This window comes from Mastigoproctus giganteus, chromosome 10 (genome assembly GCF_048544385.1).
Source record: "Mastigoproctus giganteus isolate SK-2022 chromosome 10, ASM4854438v1, whole genome shotgun sequence".
NCBI classification, from domain to species: Eukaryota; Metazoa; Arthropoda; class Arachnida; order Uropygi; family Thelyphonidae; genus Mastigoproctus; species Mastigoproctus giganteus.
Window position 1 is genome coordinate 38,935,060 of NC_143584.1, and position 19,025 is coordinate 38,954,084.

Genomic DNA, 19,025 nt, shown 5'->3' on the forward strand with positions numbered 1-19,025 from the left:
ATTTTGCCCTATCCACTAATGCTCTTACTACACTGTTCCTGTGATAATTAGTCTGCGCTGAGTTGTAGTGTGAATATTGGCCCCTGCACATAGATTTTCTAAATACTTTTGTTTTCAAATGCTGGCCTTCTCTACAAATCAGCACATCCAGGAACGGCAAAACCCCTCCTTCCTCTACCTCAGAGGTGAATTGTATGAACGGGGAGAAGCTATTAAGAAAATTCAACGTATCATCCTCACTCCCTTCCCGAATAACTGAAAACGTATCATCAACATACCTTTTCCACGGACGCATAGGGAGAACTGTAGTGTTAAATAGTCTGGACTCGAGCTCCTCCATCGCTAAATTAGCTATGATGGCACTGATGGGGGAGCCCATAGCTGCACCGTTAACCTGCTTGTACATGGTGTTATTAAACACCATGGTAGTACTCGAAAGACATAACTCTATTCCTTTACATATGTCCTCTAAGTTTAGTTGCGTCCTATTATTCAAGGTAGTGTCTCTTTCTAAAGCTGTGTACGCACAATGTATCCCATGGTCAATTGGGATGCAGGTAAACAACGATGTTACATCAAAGGATATCATAACCTCGTTTTCTTCTATACGTTGTCCTCTTATGAATTGTACAAATTCTTTACTGTCTCTGATACTATGTTCAGAGAGTCCAACTAATGGTGACAGTAGTTTGGCTAGGAAACCAGATAATGCATACGTGGGGCTGCCAATATGAGACTATCGGTCTGAGTGGCACACCCACTTTATGTATTTTTGGCAAACCGTAAAATCTCGGTATCTGGCTTCCTGTGGCATGTAATGCCCAATACCGCTCCTTTGAAATCTTATTGGATTTCATCCAACATTGCACCATCTTATTAACTTGTCGTTCCAGATTCGACAGGGGATTCTTATGAATAATCATATAGGTTGTGCGATCATTTAACAAATCTAATGCTTTGCTTACATATGCTTCTTTATCCAAAACCACCGTTGCTCTACCTTTATCAGCTGGTAGGACCACAACATTATCGTCCTGCTTAAGACTTTCTAGTGCTAATCTTTGCTTTGTATTAAGATTCGAGGGAACTTTCTTGGCTTGATTTAAAATAGCTGCTGTTTTCACACAGATTTCATTGGCTATGCACACAGGTAACTTACTAGCCGCTCTCTCAATGCCCATAGCTATTTCTGCTATGAGCACTTTGGGCGGAATCGTAGCAAACTTAGGTCCTAGATTTAACACTTCTATTTGATCATCAGTCAACTGTTTACTACTAATATTAACAATAAAGTTACTATTGGTACTATTACCACTATTACTCCTGGACATGGTTTGTTCTTTAAGCCTATCGAACTTATTCATTTGTCTTTGTCTGTAACTGTCAGAAAATCTCCCGGATGAAGCGATCTCAAATCTCCCCAGATGAAGCGGTCATCACTGATCGGGCGCATAGATTTTGGGACTGCAAGTGGCTGAGAGCTTGCGAATTAGTTCTACTGAGAAAAATATAAATAGAGATAGGGGCACACGCATTCATCCCCTCTTTGAGGCGGTAATCCTTGGAGGGGATGAACGTTTTTGCCTGAAACGCTCCCGAGCCACTTCCGGTTCTGACGGGAACAGTACACGTTCACGTGAGATGCACCGTGAACCTGCTGGTATTTAATGATGCACCGCAGAACAGAAATTACACTGTTGAGAAAGAAGGCAGAAGCCTTTGAAAGCTTCAGTTAGTATTTTAGCGCTTTTAACCCAGTATATTTTATTGCATTTTAAATTCGGCATTTTATTATTATCCTGTATATCACAGTTGTTTTATTTTATTTTAAAATTACTATCAGTAATATTTTGTTTGTAAATCATTTATTGTAAATATTAAATATTTTAAAAATTTGGGTTTTTCTTTCGTTTTATTCCATGGTTGGTGGAAAACACTAAAAATTATAGTAAGCTCTCATAATTATGGCTAAGGGTTTGCTTACTTACTTTGCTGCCTCCTTTAATATAACTGGGTAGATCCCATCCATCCTAGGTGCCTTTTTGATGTTTATCCTCAACAATTTCTCCTCCACTTTCCTCTCAGTTATTACAAAATCATCTAGTTCACTGTCAGAGTTATCTTCACCTCTGGCATTCCCCTTCCTGAATAACTCCTCATGTGTGAATGTAGATGCAAAATACTTGTTTAGTTTGTTAGCCACCTGAGCAGGATACTCAACTGTTGAACCATGAATATCCAATGGACCAATCTGATTAATCCCTTTCCTTCTAGAGTTTACATAGGCAAAGAAGTCTTTGCTGTTTTTCAGAAAGTTGTAATATTCCTCGTCTATATCTTGGTCCTGAGCAGTCTGCAGAAGTTCAAACCTGTTCTTAAGTTCCAGTACATACTGCTTTTTCTTCTCCTCTGTTATCTCAAAGACTTTTGTGTTATTTACTCAAGTCAGTTTTTTCCTTTCCTACATCTATATCGTGTACATTTTACCATTCTGTGATCACTTCCAACATTTACCTTATTCAGGACGGTAACATCATTCACAATATATCTTCTGTTAGTGAGGATGAAGTCGATTTCATTAGTTGTTAATCCATTTGGACTCTTCCATGTCCACTTTCTGTTCACCCTTTTCTTGAAAAAAGTGTTCATTACTGACATGTATAATGCATCTATATGATATTAAAATAATTTTTTGCACCCAGTTCCTTTGTGATCACGTCATAGTGTCCAATCAAATTGGTCAGACAAGTCTTTCCCTTAACAAACCCATGCTATGTCTGATCTATAACTACAGTCATGTCTGTAATGATCCTGCAGTGCTTCTTTAACCAGTGACTTCATTATTTTCCCTGGAAGAGTAATTTAACTAAGTGGTCTGTAATTAGTAGTGTTGCCTTTTGGTTCCCCCTATGTGAATTGGGAATGCATTTGTACATCTCCAGTCCGTGAGGACCTCCTCTGAGTATAATGATGCTGTCATAATAATAGCTTAGGGCCTGCTTACTTCCTTTCCTTTGCCTCCTTTAAAGTAACTGGTTATATCCCATTCACCTCGGGTGCCTTCCTTACGTTTAACTTCACAGCAATGTGGACGAGAGGACGAGAGTTTCCTGTGCGGACGTGCCTTTCTGCCGCTCTTGGAACAGAGCTCTTGACATATTAACTTATTTCTAGAGTAGCTTTATATTCCTATTTACGGTACTTAAAGTTAAAGTAACTTAGATAGAGATTTGTAGGTATTACTTAGTATCGGAAAGGGTATCAAATCCACGTGTTTACCGTTCATAAACAGCCGCCATTGTTACATGAAAATTGATCAGTAAAATCTATTAATCTTGTCGAACTTCATTGGCAATTAAATTGTACTTTTAACTATACATATAACCACTTAGGTTACGGAACATAAATAATTAGTAAAAATAAATAATTAATACATAACTTGACACGGAAGTTATATAAAGGAATTTCGTAGATAACACTCGTTACTGAAACGCGATACAGCATATCCGGAATTCGATAGCATTAGCTTTGTATAGTATAGTGCATAATATTATATTGTCAATTAATCAGTAGATCTATTAATCTTGTTAAACTTCATTGTCAATTAAATTGTACTTTTAATTATATATATATATATATATATATATATATATAACGACTTAGAGTACAAACGTAACAAATAATTAATACATACTTGATACGGAAGTTATAGAAAGGGAACTCGTAGATAACACTCGATACTGAAAAATAAATATAGCGTTATAACTGTGTTAAGATACAAGTTTAAGGTTTTAATTTTGTTCTGAAATTGTAATTTTATTGACATTTAAATCGAAATCATGACTCTGACCAGAGCAGCAAAGCAAAAGGCTCAAGCTAATGGGAGTGCTGTGACTCAGGAGAGAACTGAGGGGGGGCAGTTGCCCTCTGAATCACAGCCTTTTAAGATGCACTGTTTGCTTGATGTTTGCAGAGAAATCGCGTATGGGACATGATACTGCCATGGGGGATGTCTTTGTGTGTGCACGATGCAAGGAGTGCAAGGAAATTAGGCGACAACTTGGCATTGTTATGGGCCTATATGAGATCTTGAAGGACAGGGTGGATGCCCTCGAAGGAAATAAATTGAGGGGCCCATCAAGCTCTCAGCTGCCCACATCAACGCCAGAGCTTGCACTTGGTCATCTTGCAACACAGAGGCAGCCACCAAGGCAGAATGCACTGGCCCCACAGGAACTAGTAGTTGTTGGTGACTCTATTGTCAGGGAAACGGGGAACATGCTTTGTAAAAAGGATAGGTGGAACAGGACCAGGGTATGTCTGCCAGGGGCAAAGGTTGATGACGTTGTAGAGCAGATATCATCTTTTAAGGGCACAAAAGGTGATATAGTTGTACACGTTGGCACTAATGATATTAAGAGTAGGAGACCAACGGAATTACTTAACAAGTACAGGTCACTGTTGAAAAAAAGCCGTGAAGTAGGGTTGAATTTGAAAGTGTCTGCAATTCTGCCCAGACACGATAGGAGGGAGTATATGATGAGAGCCTTGTCGATCAATTCGGCCCTGGAAAGATTGTGCAAGGCTCAAGAGGTAGAATTTTTTTCAGCCTGGAATGTACTTGTTAACAGGAGAGATTGCTTCTACAGGGACGGGATACACTTGAATAGAAAGGGTGCAAGAATATTTGCTGATGCTATCGAGGCAGTGTTAGGTGGGTCGGAAAACTGCTAGCTTGGGGGGAGACAAAGACTAATGGATTAACAGTAGCCACTGGCAGAGGTGAAAGAGATTCTTGCACTGCTTCTATTGGAATGAGCAGAAGCCTGAAAAACAAGATGCAGGATATTTCAGAGACTGCTGGAAGTCATTGCGGTACAAGTAAACACATGGGTTGTGTTAGGGTAGCTAAGAATAGAAACAGGTGCATGTATACTTGCGTGTACACCAATGCTAGGAGTTTAGTAAATAAATTTGATGAATTGAGGTATTGCTCAAAACATCAAAGGCAGATATTGTTGGGATATCAGAGACGTGGTGTCACACAGATATAAGGAATGCAGAACTGGAATTTGGGTAGTACAATGTGTATAGGAGGGGAGGAGGGGTTATGCTATTAGTTAAAAAACACACAAAACCCAAGGAAGTGAAGCCAGTCGACATTGATGTACAGTGCAGTGTCGAGTCAGTTTGGTGTGACATAAGAATAGGTAAATCAAAATTGAGAGTAGGAGTGGGCTATAGGCCTAATGACGCTGATGAGTATAATAAGATACTGTACAGGGAAATAGAATGGGCCAGTAAATCAGAGAGTCTTATAATGGGGGATTTTAATTTCCCAGATATTGACTGGAATTTGTGGGTTGGTCACTCACACACTAGCAAGGCTTTTGTGGATTTATTGGATGATTGTTTTCTACACCAGCATGTTCGGGAGGCAACTAGAGGGAGTAATACTCTTGATCTGATTATCAGTAGTGATTCTTCATGCATTAGGAATCTGCAGATAAAGGAACCACTAGGTGGCAGTGATCACAGTGTGCTGAAGTGGGATTTACTCAAGGAGGTAACTACCATCAGAGGTAAAGGGAAGGGTTTTTGCTTTCGTAAAGGCGACTATGATGGTCTGAGACAGTATTTAAATTCTATACAGTGGGACCAACTGATGATGTTACCAACAGCAAATTCAAAATGGGAAGCATTCAAGGAACTAATCTTGGAAGCTACCAGGCTTTACATACCAACCAAGAAATATTGTTCAAGGTTCAGGCCTAAATGGTTGTCAGATGAACTAATGAGACATATGGCAGAGAAGAAAAATGCATGGGATGCATACAAATTAATGGGTGACATGGAAGCCTATGATAGATATAAGTTGGTCTGTAACCAAGTCACAAAGGAGATTAGGCAGGCAAAGCAGATTATGAGAAATCCTTGGCAAAGGATGCAAAGAAAAACAGAAAAGAGTTCTTTACCTATTTAAACTCAAGAAGGAAAGGGATGAATCAGATTGGTCCACTGGATGTTGATGGTTCAACAGTTGAGGATCCAACTCAGGTGGCTAACAATCTAAACGAGTATTTTGCATCTACATTCACACATGAGGAGTTATTCAGGAAGGGGAATGTCGTAGGTGAAGTAAACATTGGCAGTGAGCTAGATGATTTTGTAATAACTGAGAGGAAAGTGGAGGAGAAATTGTTGAGGATAAACATAAAAAAGGCACCCGGGGTGGATGGGATCTATCCAATTATATTAAAGGAGGCAGCAAAGGGAGTAAGCAAACCCCTAACCATAATTATGAGAGCTTCTTTGGACTCAGGGGAGGTACCCATGGACTGGAGATGTGCAAATGTAACCCCAATTCACAAAGGAGATCAAAGGCTGACACAAGTAATTATAGACCTGTTAGTTTAACTTCGGTTCCAGGAAAATTAATGGAGGCACTGGTTAAAGAAGCACTGCAGGATCATCTGGACAAGAATTCAGTTATAGCTCAGACACAGCATGGTTTTGTTAAGGGCAGGTCTTGTCTGACCAATTTGATTGGATACTATGATGTAGTAACAAAAGAACTGGATGCAGGGAATAACTTTGATATTATATATTTGGATCTTAGAAAGGCTTTTGATACTGTTGCGCATGGAAGACTGCTGCACAAATTGGAGAAGTGTGGCATTGGAGGCAAATTGCTGCTATGGATAAAGGGATGGTTGAGTGGCAGAAGACAGAGAGTGGTAATCAATGGACACTGCTCAATGTGGACTAATGTTATTAGTGGAGTTCCTCAGGGTTCAGTGTTGGGTCCATTGTTGTTTTCTGTATTTATAAATGATATTGATGATGATGTATCAGGCTTAATGTCCAAGTTTGCAGACGATACCAAGGTTGGCAGGGTTGTTAAGGACTCTACTGATACTATGCTGCTGCAACAGGATCTGGAAAGGTTGAGCAGATGGGCTGAGAGGTGGCAAATGAAGTTTAACATTGACAAATGTAAAGTACTACATATGGGAAACAGTAACCCCAGATCAACGTATCAACTCTGTGGTACTACGCTGACAGTGGTAGAGAATGAAAAGGACCTGGGGGTAATTGTGCAGGCAGATATGAAGTTCTCTGAGCTGTGCAGACGAGCTGCAAGAGTAGCTCATGGTGTCTTGTCAATGATATACAGGAATTTTTCTATTAGGCACAGGGATGTGATTATTCCCTTGTATAAGGCATTGGTCAGGCCACACCTTGAATACTGTATACAGGTCTGGAGGCCTCATTTCAAGAAGGATGTAGAGCTGCTGGAACGAGTACAGAGAAGGGCAACAAGATTAGTGAATGGAACAAAGGGTTGCTCTTACGAAGAAAGGCTTAAGTTTTTCAAATTACAGAGCCTGGAGACTAGGCATCGGCGAGGTGATCTGATAGAGGTGTATAAGGCTTTGAATGGCTTGAGCATGCTCAATGCCAATGGGAGTCTTCCTCTTGCTCAGAATAATCATCTGAGAGGGCATAAATTCAAATTGAGGAAGGATGGATGTCGGATAGATGTGCGGAAATTTGCCTTTAGCCAGCGGGCAGTTGGTTTGTGGAATAGACTCCCATCGCTTGTTGTTGAAGTTGATAGCCTAAACAAATTTAAGGCTCAGCTGGACAGGTATTTCAAACGAACGGAGTGGTGAAATGGGAGTAGTGGTTGTTTTTTTTTTTGGCTGATGCTGAATAAGCTTGCTTTCTTGCATCATATGCCTCTACTAATGCTAATGCAATTTCTCATCCACTTTGCTCTCTGTTATTATAAACTCATTTAACTCCCTATTAGTTTGATAAACGTCTGGCCTTCACTTCCGTACAGAATTGCCCATTTGTGAATATTGAGTTTTTTCATCATTTTGAAAAAACTGAATGAATACTCATTCAGTTTTTTTTTTTTTAGCTACCTGAGCAGAATCATCAACAATTGAAACATTGATATCACGTGGACCAATCTGATTCATCCCCTTCTAGAGTTTACATAAGTAAAGAAGAAGTCTTTACTGCTGTTTTTCTTTGCATCTTTTTCCAGTGATTTCTCTTAAAAGCCTTGCTCGCCTATCCTCCTTTGTGACTTGCTTACAGACCATTTTATATCTGCCTTAGGTGTCTGTCTCCTGATAAATTATATGCATCCCATGCACTTTTATTCTCTCCTACAAATCTCATTAGGTCATCTGAGATCCATTTAGGTCTAAACCTTGGAATAGTATATTCCTTAGTTGGTAAAAAAGGTTCACCGTACCCCAGTGATTTTCAACCTCTCTGTGTGTGCGTGCGTGTGTGTGTGGCTGTGCCTCTGTAGCCAGGTGGGAAGGAGCAGCAGTGCGTAGAACACACGCTTCTTGATTAGACTGGGGTTAAAGCCTGTCACCACCAAATATGGAAGATGCAGTAAGGTCAGGGAATGACCACTGCATATCCCCGGAGCAATATGGCCTTGGTTGCTAATGCTCCTAAAAACCAAATAACAAACAAGCGTGCGTGTGTGTGATTTTAAAAAAATATGTTATACAATAGTTATTACGATAATATATCTGAAAAAAATTGCAATTCATAATACAATTTATAGATATGTATATATAATAATTTTATTCTTTATACAGAGGTACTAAATAAACATCAATTATAGATCACCACAAAATTAAAACGATACCATACACCTTTTTATAATGAAATAAATATATAAATTAAAAAAAAAAAAAAGTTTAAGTAACTTAAATCCAAATTACGTGGCACCCCTGGAATGTTGTACCAGCACTCCGGTTGAAAACCACTGCCCTGGCCTGTGGGTTGGTCGTCTTTCATCATTAATGATGAAAGACGACCAACCCATTTTATTGCTATTAATAGCAATAAAACAACGATATACAGATATTTTGAAAGTTTAAAACAAAACTATTTTGGATACTACAAAAAACCTGTGGCTAATATCTTCAATTTTATTTCCTGGAAGACATTCCCTGGTTCTACTGTACCTGTCCTTATTACCCGAAATGTTTCCCATATCCTTGACAATAGAATCGCCTAATAGAACTGTGTTCTTTGAAGAGCATTCTGAATCTGATCATTCTTCTAGCAGATCAATAAATATTTGAATTTCTGATGTTTTTTTTATCTTTTGGACTTATACTTATCTTTAGGACTTCATGCTTCTTCTGTAATTTAGTTTCATCTATAAATGCAACGAGAATAGTATTAGAAGAAAGCAAGCTTAATAAGCATCAACAAAAAAAAAAAAAAAAAAACTTCTACATCATCTTTCTATACTTTCCAATAATTTTTGTAGTCCATCTTTCAATTTATTCAGACTACACTGCTATGACAACTAATGGAAATTTTGTTCAAACAGTCACTCCTGCTGGCTGAAGGCAAACTTCTGCACATCTAGCCTACAACCATCTATTTCCCATTTGAATTTACGTACCTGATGAAGAGGAAATATTTTTGTGTTCCCTGAGCAATAAGAAGGGTTCTATTAGCATTGAGGTATTCAATTGAAGGTTTAAACATCTCAATTAAATCTCCTTGCCTGTGCCTAGTTTCCAAGTTCTGCAGATTGAAGAATTTATGCCCCTGATGAAGAAGAAAGATTTTTGTTTTCCCTGAGCAAGGAAGGATGCCATTACCATGAGGTGCTCAATCAAAGGTTTAAACATCTCAGTCAGATCTCCTCGCCCGTTTCTAGTTAGTTTCCAGGTTCTGCAGATTGCAGAATTGAAGCCTTTCCAGCTAAGAGTATAGCCATCTGTTCCTCTCACTAACTTTGTTGCTCTTCTTTGCACCCATTCCCACAGATCCACATCTTTCTCAAATGAGGCCTCTGACCTATATGCTGTAGTCAAGATGTGGCCTGAAAATTGCTTTGTACAACTGGATAATCACTTCTTTATCCCTACTGGAAAAATTCCTGTACCTCATTGACAAAACCCCAGAGCTGCCCTAGCAGCCTGTCTGCACCGCTCAGAGGACTTCATATCTGATTGTACTAAGCTTTTTTTCATTCTCCACTAATGAGCATGGTATCACACAGTTGGTACGTTAATCTGGGATTACTGCAACTGATTTGCATTATCTTGCATTTGTCAACATTAAACTTCAACTGCCACTTCTTAGCCCATCTGTTAATTTGTTTAGATCTTGTTGCAGTAGTATACTTTATTTATTGTAATTAACCACCATGCCAATCTTTTTATCATCTGCATTGAGCTTGCCTGCATTGAGCTTGCCTTCCTCAGTATCATTAATAAATATAGAAAATAACAATGGGAGCAATGTTTGTTATTTATTTTTGTTTGTTATTTGGTTTTTAGGAGCATTACCAACTAAGGCCATATTGCTCCGGGATATGCGGTGGTAATTTCCTGACCTTTCTGCATCCTCCGTATTTGGTGGTCACGGTCTCGAACCCCGGTCTAATCAAGAAGCGTGTGCTACGCACTGCTGCTCCTGCCCACCTGGCTATGGAGGCACCATGGGAGCAATACTGAACCCTGTGGGGGGGGGTAGTCAGGTAATGACACTAGTCCATGAAGAGCATTAATAGTCTATTAATAATTGCTCTCTGTCTTCTCCTCCTAGTCAACCATCTCTTTATCCACACTCCTAAATTTATCTTAATTTCACACTTCTACAATTTATACAGCAGTCTTTTATCTGCTATCGTATCAGAAGCTTTCCCGAAATCGAAGTATATGATATCAGAAGTACTTTTTAAGACCATCTTTTTTTAAGACCATCTAGACAGGAATGCAATTGTATAATTGCATTCCTGTTTAGATGGTCCTGTATTACTTCTCTAATGAGTGACTCCATTATTTTCCGTGGAATAGAAGTTAAGCTAACATGTCTGTAATCACTCATGTCACCTTTGATCCACTCTTGTGAATTGAGAATACATTTGCACTTCTACAGCCTATACGTACCTCCCTTGAATTCAAAGTTGCTCTCATAATTATGGCTGAGGGTTTACATGTCTGCTCTGCTACTTCTCTTAATATAATTGGATTGATACCATCCATCTTAGGGCCTATTTTGTGTTTAGCTTGCATTTGTCAAGAATTTCTTTTCCACTTTCTTCTCAGTTATCACTGAATCATTTATCTACCTGTTATAGTTTGATAAACTTCTGGCATCTCCTTCCCTAAAGAATTCCCCGTGTGTCAATGTAGATGCAAAATACCTATTTTGTTCTTCGCCAACCTGAAAACTTAACAAGAAGTAATCAGATTATTTTGAAAGCTTTGTTAAATTGCCTAAGTTATCTGAAAGTTATGATTCATAATTTTTTGCAAAAAATACCATTTTAAGTATACATTTTAATGCTTTCTCTGCTTCTTGGATCACAGATATGTAGCTTCGAGTTTTAATCCACTTAGAGGGAAACAATGTAGGGTGGGTTCACCCTACATTGAGAACTTGTTCTTTAAATTTGAGCAGACAAAAAAACCAGATATTTTTGTGAAGCAACGTTCACCGGGGGATGATTAATTCGTCATAGTAAGAAGAAAGCCCAAGAATGTTTATCATTTCCATTCCAAATTGGCTCAATCCCATGTTTTCAATGATAGGTGTAAAAATGTGGTCAGAAAGCCAGCAGCAAAAGTGTTAATGGCCATTATTTATACTTAATTACATAAATTTTTATAATTTTACTGGAACTTATATGACTGTTTTTCTCTTATAATTTCACTTTTGGAGAAGAAGTTACATGGTACTTACCTTGCTAAAACTGTGAATGTATTTATAGATTTGGGGTTTTGATAAAGATGGCCTGCCTTCTGAGTGCTGATATAAAAATTAGTGTGTATATATATATATATATATATAGAAAATTACTAAATAGTTACAGAAATATTAATACAAAAATGCTATTGAATTTATTGTCCCTAAAAATAGAATAGAGAGAAAAAAATATATATTTTGTTTCAAATTATTGATCTTCAAATGATTACTTACTATTGGTTGTAACCGATAATATTGGTAGTACATGCTTTTACTCTTAATGAATACCATAATGCATGGTATTCATTATGAATAAATTGTATTTGGGTAGCAGTTACCTAGTTAACTATAACACTATCTTTGTTAATTATGTAATGTCAGAGACAAAGAACAGATGATTTCTGACCCATCTTAAGGCAGCATTTATTGTATGCTTTGTGTGATGTGAAGCTGATAAAGAATGTTATTCACTAAGATTCTAAAGAAATCTGATGTAAAAATTTCAGAATCAGAAGACATGCAGGATTTTCTGTGTGGTACTCGGTTGGGCTACTGGAAAATGCATAATGAAGCTTTAAATACAAATTATTCCAAGTCATGGTGCATATTAACCCTAAGTTGGTGTGAAAGAATTTATAATTCCTCTGTGTAAGTGAAAATTTGCAAAATGAGCAAAAATAATTCCGAATTGTTAATTTTTTTGATGCACCTTTATTTTAAATTTTTTAGAAACAACAGTAAAAATTCATGTTCTTGATGCATATATTTTTAATTTTTGAAGTAAAAACTTACTTTGGACCTTTTGATGAGCTAATGCAATTTTAAAAACTGCACACTTCAATGAATGCTTCAGTTTAGATGCTGACTCTCAGCAACGAGGGCTCTTTGTGGGAAATGTGAAGCATGCGTAACAACAGTGTGATTCCAGTGATACATCTCAAAGCCAGAGTGCTTTTCTCAAGTGAGAAAAGTGAGTGGCAGTAAAGAAAGTTTGTTTTCAATAACTGTACATGACATTTGCCAGTTGACATGCATATTATTAGGTTTAATTTAACCATGAATTTTTCATAATTGTGCAGTAATTAACAGACATTTCTGCAATTTTCAATGGGAATTCAAATAAGACATTTTCAAAAACAACTCTTGGGAAGTGAAGTAGATGAAGAACAAATTGCTGAAATATTGTCAGGTTTGAATCGATCCTGCAGATCGATAACAGGGGTGACAATTTCTTACAGCTGTGTTGTGTGTGAGTGAATGTATTCAGCCACTTGTGGGGGCAACATTTTCACATATCCCATTTTGATGAAACTTAGAAAATTATCTTCATAGTCAGGTTTAGATTGCATTGTCATTTTGATAAACAAAACTCTGATTGATTGAACTCTTACAAAATCCTGCCTTCATTTCTGATGAGGGCAAAGTCTGCCCTCATCAGCCCTCATCTGCCCTTTAAACTGACAAAACAAAGAGAAATCTGCGAACAAAAAAAAATCATAGTTAAGCTAATGTTTGAAAGCATGCTGTTCTCAATGGTCCTATATGCCTTTTATCCTATATCTATTTAATACGAAATGTGTATATTATCAGTTACACTTAAATTCAACTTCTACAGATTTTAAGAAATCTCTCGCTTGACTTTTAAAATGTCAAAAAGTTGATAGCTATTCAGTAACATTTTATATTTTTTTTTTACCTTAGAAATGAAATGTTTGTCTTTTGAAATTTTTTCTCCAATTTTTAATGCATTGGAGTACATCTGACAAATAACCTGACTCTATTTAAATGTTATCAAAAAGTTTCCAGCAAGCAGTGGTAGAGGAAGCAAGCAGTTGTAATAAAACGAAGTCATTGAACTGTTGTTTGTTATTCATTTGAGCTTCCCAAGTATACTGCTCTGCAGAAGTGATTAAAAAGGAATAAGGCTGATAGTGTGATATTTTTTAACATTGCAAAAATTAAGGAAATTTCTATAGCTTCAACTGTAAGAGAAGAGCAAATAGCCACTTACTTGCAGGTTTAGAATTGTTATTTAACATGATTTATGATGAGTATGTTGATAGTGAATGCAATTTAATTTTGAATAGTTTTTATGCAGTAACATGCAGTTTATAAACACCACATAATTATAAAGGTAGTTCTATATATCACAAAGAATAAAAAAGTTTATACAATCATGCCTGAAATGCCTTTCTTTCTCTCATTTAGCCTTATGTGTTTGAAAAGTGTTGGGCAAAAATGCATTTAAGAAATCTTGCGATTGCATCTGCATAATCGCAATATTGATGCTGATTGCATCTGCATTAGTTACTGGAAGATGTTCCTCAGAGCAAGGGTTTCTTCAGACATGAAACTGTGGTTCCAGCATCACAGAATTTTTGCTCATTTCAGTGCAGTGGCCCATAACCACCTTACTGCAATTGTATGAAGAGAAATGGGTTGTGAATTGGGCTTCTGGCATGGCTGTTATGGCCTCTATGAAAATAAATTGAGGTCCTTTTTTATGGGGAGAAGTTCTCTTTCCAGCAGTGGTGGATCCAGGTTTTATGGGGCCTGAAGCTTATACAATTTTTTGGGGCATTCTTTAAGAAAAAGAATATAAACTTACGAATATAGAATTCGGTACGAAAGTTAATATGTATTTAGAATGAGAAAAGAAATTACAAATTTAAAAAAGTTAACAAATACCACAAACAACACAATCCAGAAAAATAACGCTATTTTTATTAATTGCCTGGCACACCTCTATAATACTTTTTTCCCTACATTTTTTGGCTGCAAACTTTTTGACAATGATTTCGTAAAAATGTTTTTTTATAGAGAGAATACAAAGATAATTCAGTCTTTCCTCTAGCATGGTTGATCAAAATTTGTTTTTTATTGTTGTTTGTTTAGGAAAGTTTCTTTCAGCTTCTCAACTTGTTATTGGTAATGTCATGTAAATGTTTAGGATTGTTGTTAAATTTGGGGAACCTCTTATCAGGTTTCTTTCATATATGAGCTGTAAGGTTTCAGGGCATTTCAAGTTTTCTTGTGCAGTGACTAATCTTATATGCTCTTTGAATTGACGACACTCGTTTACCAGTTTGTCATTAATATCCTCGTTTTAGTGGCACATTATGAGTTTTATGTTATTTTCATTAATGTCAGTATATGAAGGGGGGCCAAATCAGCATTTAAATATTTTTCCAGTGTGTTCATATGATTCACTCCTCTTTATTAATTGGATTATCAAACAATACAAGAGCCTATTCATTACTTCTATTCAAAATTTATCTCTTAATGAATTACTGCTTTTGGTATGATCTGAAAAATTTTTTTTTTTGTTACAATTCACTTCTCGCTGTCAGAATAATTTTTATTGATTTAATTGCTCATGCTTATTGGTTTTGTTTCAGATTTCATTAATTTTATCTTTTTATCTGAAGTTTCTCTCAGTTCTTTAAGCAATAAATTTAAAGATGACAGAAGAAGGTACCCTTCATATACTGCCAAATCAGTAGTCTGTAGTTTCTCACATGTTTTATTGAACATTCCAAAACATATTTCCAAATTGCAGTTAAAAAAGCATATTCAAGTTTTATCAACTTTTTGTATTTTGTTTGTGTTTCTCTTCAGAGTCTTCGAAAATATATTTTAGAGTCATTAAAATGCATACCCAAATTGCAAGGCTTGAACAGCTTGTAATGGACAGACCATCTCTTTACACTTAGACTCTTTAAGGAAAAATCCAAGTTGGCATGTGCGTTTAAAATACTCCATCTACGAGACAAATCAGAAAAGAAAACAACTGTTACAAAATATTGAAGTACAGGCACCCCCCCCCCCCATATAAAGAATGGCAAGGCACCAGGAGTGGACCAAGTCACCACAGAAGCGATCAAAGCTGGGGGAGATGTACTGCTTCGCCGACTACACTCACTCCTCAAAACCATCTGGTGCACTGAACAAATTCCGCTAACATGGAGGAAAGCCATTATCGTACTGATCCACAAGAAAGGTGATAACCTAACCGGGATTGCAAGAACTACAGGGGCATCAACCTCCTTTCCATCATCGGAAAGGTCTTTATGAAGATCATCCAGTCAAGGCTGCAAAAACATCGCGAGCAAACCAGTCGAGAAGAACAGGCGGGATTTAGACTCGGGCGAGGATGCTGTGATCAAATCTTTGCCATCCGTCAGCTGATGGAAGAGAGGATCCGGTGTGGACAGCGAACCGTCATTGTTTTCATTGACTTTAAGTCTGCTTTCGACTGTGTCCATCGGCCTGCCTTATGGAAACTACTAGAGGTCGAACATGTACCTCAAAAAGTCATCACACTCCTCCAAACTGCATACAATGGTTTAACCAGCCAGGTGTGCATCCAGAACGATTTATCTGAGGAATTTACCATCCAAACTGGAGTCCGCCAAGGGGATGTAGCCTCCCCGTTGCTTTTCAACATCGTGGTCGACGCCATTATGAGGCAAGCATTCAGCAGCAGACGGGGCATACAATATGACAAGGATCACTATGTGACTGACCTGATGGTTGCTGATGATAGTGCTATCTTTGCTGGTAACGACTCTGAAGCCATGGACATCCTCTACGACATTGCCCGCATTGCCCGGCCGTACGGTTTGAAGATTAATGCTGATAAGACAAAGGCCCTGACAACAGATGGGTCGCAAGCCACCATCTATCTCGAAGGCGTCCAGATCGAGCAAGTGCAGGACTTTAAATATCTTGGGTCGCTGGTCCAGGAGAAGAAAGTTGCATCCACCATGGAAATCCACAGCAGAATTGGACAGGCAGCCACTGCATTCGCCCGCTCAAATGGTGTCTGTGGAAGAGGACCAACATTTCCTCAAAGACTAAAATCCGACTCTTCCGGACTTTGATCCTGCCCATTCTCCTTTACGGATCAGAAACATGGATTTGTCCAAAGCTAGATTTAAACAAACTTGAGGTATTCCAAATGCGATGCCTGCGGCAGATTTTGGGCATCTCACTTCGTGACCGCATCTCTAATGATACCATCCGCACCAGATGCCAACAGCAACCAACCATTGCCGACCAAATCCAGAAGTGAAGGCTTAGATGGTTTGGCCAAGTATGTAGAATGGGCACGAACAGAATACCATCCACACTCCTTTGGAGACAACGACCCACCCAATGGAGCATCCAACGGACCACGCCTAGGAAAACGTGGGCCAAGCAAGTGGAAAATGACTTGAAGAGCCGACGTCTCGACCTTAACCAGGCCAGGACTGACGCCATGGATCGTAAAGTATTGAAGAACATCACAGAGCAAGTCCGAAACCCTGCAGCACCTACAGCAGCATACTGGTTGCGTGGCCAACCGCCTCCCCCATCTGCCAGCTAAGGACCAAGAAGAAGAAGAACACGATTGATAAATTGAGGCAATCCTTGCACAACGTGGTACTTATATAATCAGGTTTTGCTCTAACATGGTTTGAGAATTGTAAGAAATCTCTCATAACACAGTATTTTTGAGCTTTTATGCTGGGAAAAACATGCTATTATGTTAGATGTAATTTTTCAATGTTTCCATTCCTTTTTGTGAATATCCGCTGTTGACTAGCTGGTTGTTATTGTCTTCGTGATATTTTTATAAAGCACATTTCTGAAGGTCACTACCATAAAACAAAAACAATTTGCAGTTTCAGGTTTATTGGTCTTTTCTGTTAGTATAATCAATTATAAACAGGTGGTAAACTCGATCTTCTTGCATTTACGATAGTACCAATATCCGGAATTCTATGCATTTTCACATTGTTATGGTGAAATGTGTTTCCCGTTCCATGAAATATTCAATCATATAAAAAACAAATTTTCAGAAACTCATTACTCCGTATCTCACTTGTGTGTAACCTGTTTGTTGCAACTTGTGCGTGCCATGTTCTTTGTTATTAATTGGTTATAATTTTTACTGTTTTTAATTTTACAACAACAAAAAAAAAAAAGTCGGTGAACAGAAATATCAATTAGTTAGTATGTACATATTACAGTACGTATTAATTAAGCTACGCATATAAGCATAAATTTATTTTGATAACTGGAAAATATTCTTCCAATTTTCATGTATCATTTAACTTTTTTAATTGGTAAGGTAATAAAGTTAAATTTGTGCTTTATATCTTTAAAGTGGGGGTCCACTGTATTTTTTTGGGAGATCCCCGGGTTAGGTTCTGTGCTGTTGAACTTGTGCTTGTGTTTGAGACCATAAAAAATTGCTACTTCGAAGCGTGCAGTTCATGACTTTTAAAGAGAGCAGAAGATACATGAAATCTATATGCTACAGAAGAGATTGTGCTTAGCGATGAAGAGGAAGAAAATTGCATGATGTACATTATCTGACATATAAATACCAGTTTGTAAGGTAAGTTGTTTGTTCAGTTTATTACTATTTAAGTTACTACTATTATAAAAAATATTAAGCTATTACTACTATAAAAATTAAGTTTCTGATAATTATTAAAAAAAGTGCATTTTGTTAGCTTTTTGGAACGTAACCCTCTTTTTGTACTGGTTCTTTAGTCCTGTATAACACAGTTTTGCATTACACAAGATTTTGTAGGAACCAAACTAACATGTTATACGAGGGTTACCTGTAGTCAACTTCAGGTACTGTGGAGACAGCTTTTTCTCTGATGAGATGAAGGGTATGAGCTATGCATGGCACATATTCTGCGTACTTATTAATGTTTTTAAAGAGTGCTTCCAGCCCTTTGTCCTCAACTTTCATAACAGTTGCGTTGTCATACGAATGACAACAAATGTTGTTCAATGGCAGGTTACAATTGTCCAGAACTTGTTTTACTTTGATGAATAAAGTCACAGATAGAAGTGTTATGGAGAGGAAGTCTGAGTGGAAAGAGACAGCAGTTTTTACCGGTTGTAGTTAAAATATCTTACTTTTGCAAATTTTACAAAAACATATGACCATGTGAACACATTGCTAGGCCCCCCCCTCCCAGGGCCTTGGAAAGGGGCCCTGTGCAAGTGAGGGCCATGAAGCTTAAGCTTCATTAGCTTCACGGGAATCCACCTTTGCTCTCCAGGCTTGAGTCACTACACATTAAAGTGAGCTAGTTACATTCCCTCTTGCTTGAATCTTGAAACACACACATTAAAATATTTTACTCAAACACAGAAATAGTACCAAAACCAGTAAAAAACAAAAATAGTACCACAACCGGTAAAGACTGCTGTCTCTTTCCACTCAGACTTCCCCTCTGTAACACTTCTATCTGTGACTTTATTCAACT

General features: G+C 37.7%; 1 protein-coding gene across 1 annotated transcript in view; it reads left to right on the forward strand.

Annotated features, from left to right (window-relative positions):
- Positions 1-19,025, forward strand: part of LOC150078991 (multiple PDZ domain protein-like) — a 798,800-nt gene that overhangs the window by 264,970 nt on the left and 514,805 nt on the right. The gene's annotated exons all lie outside the window — the stretch shown is intronic.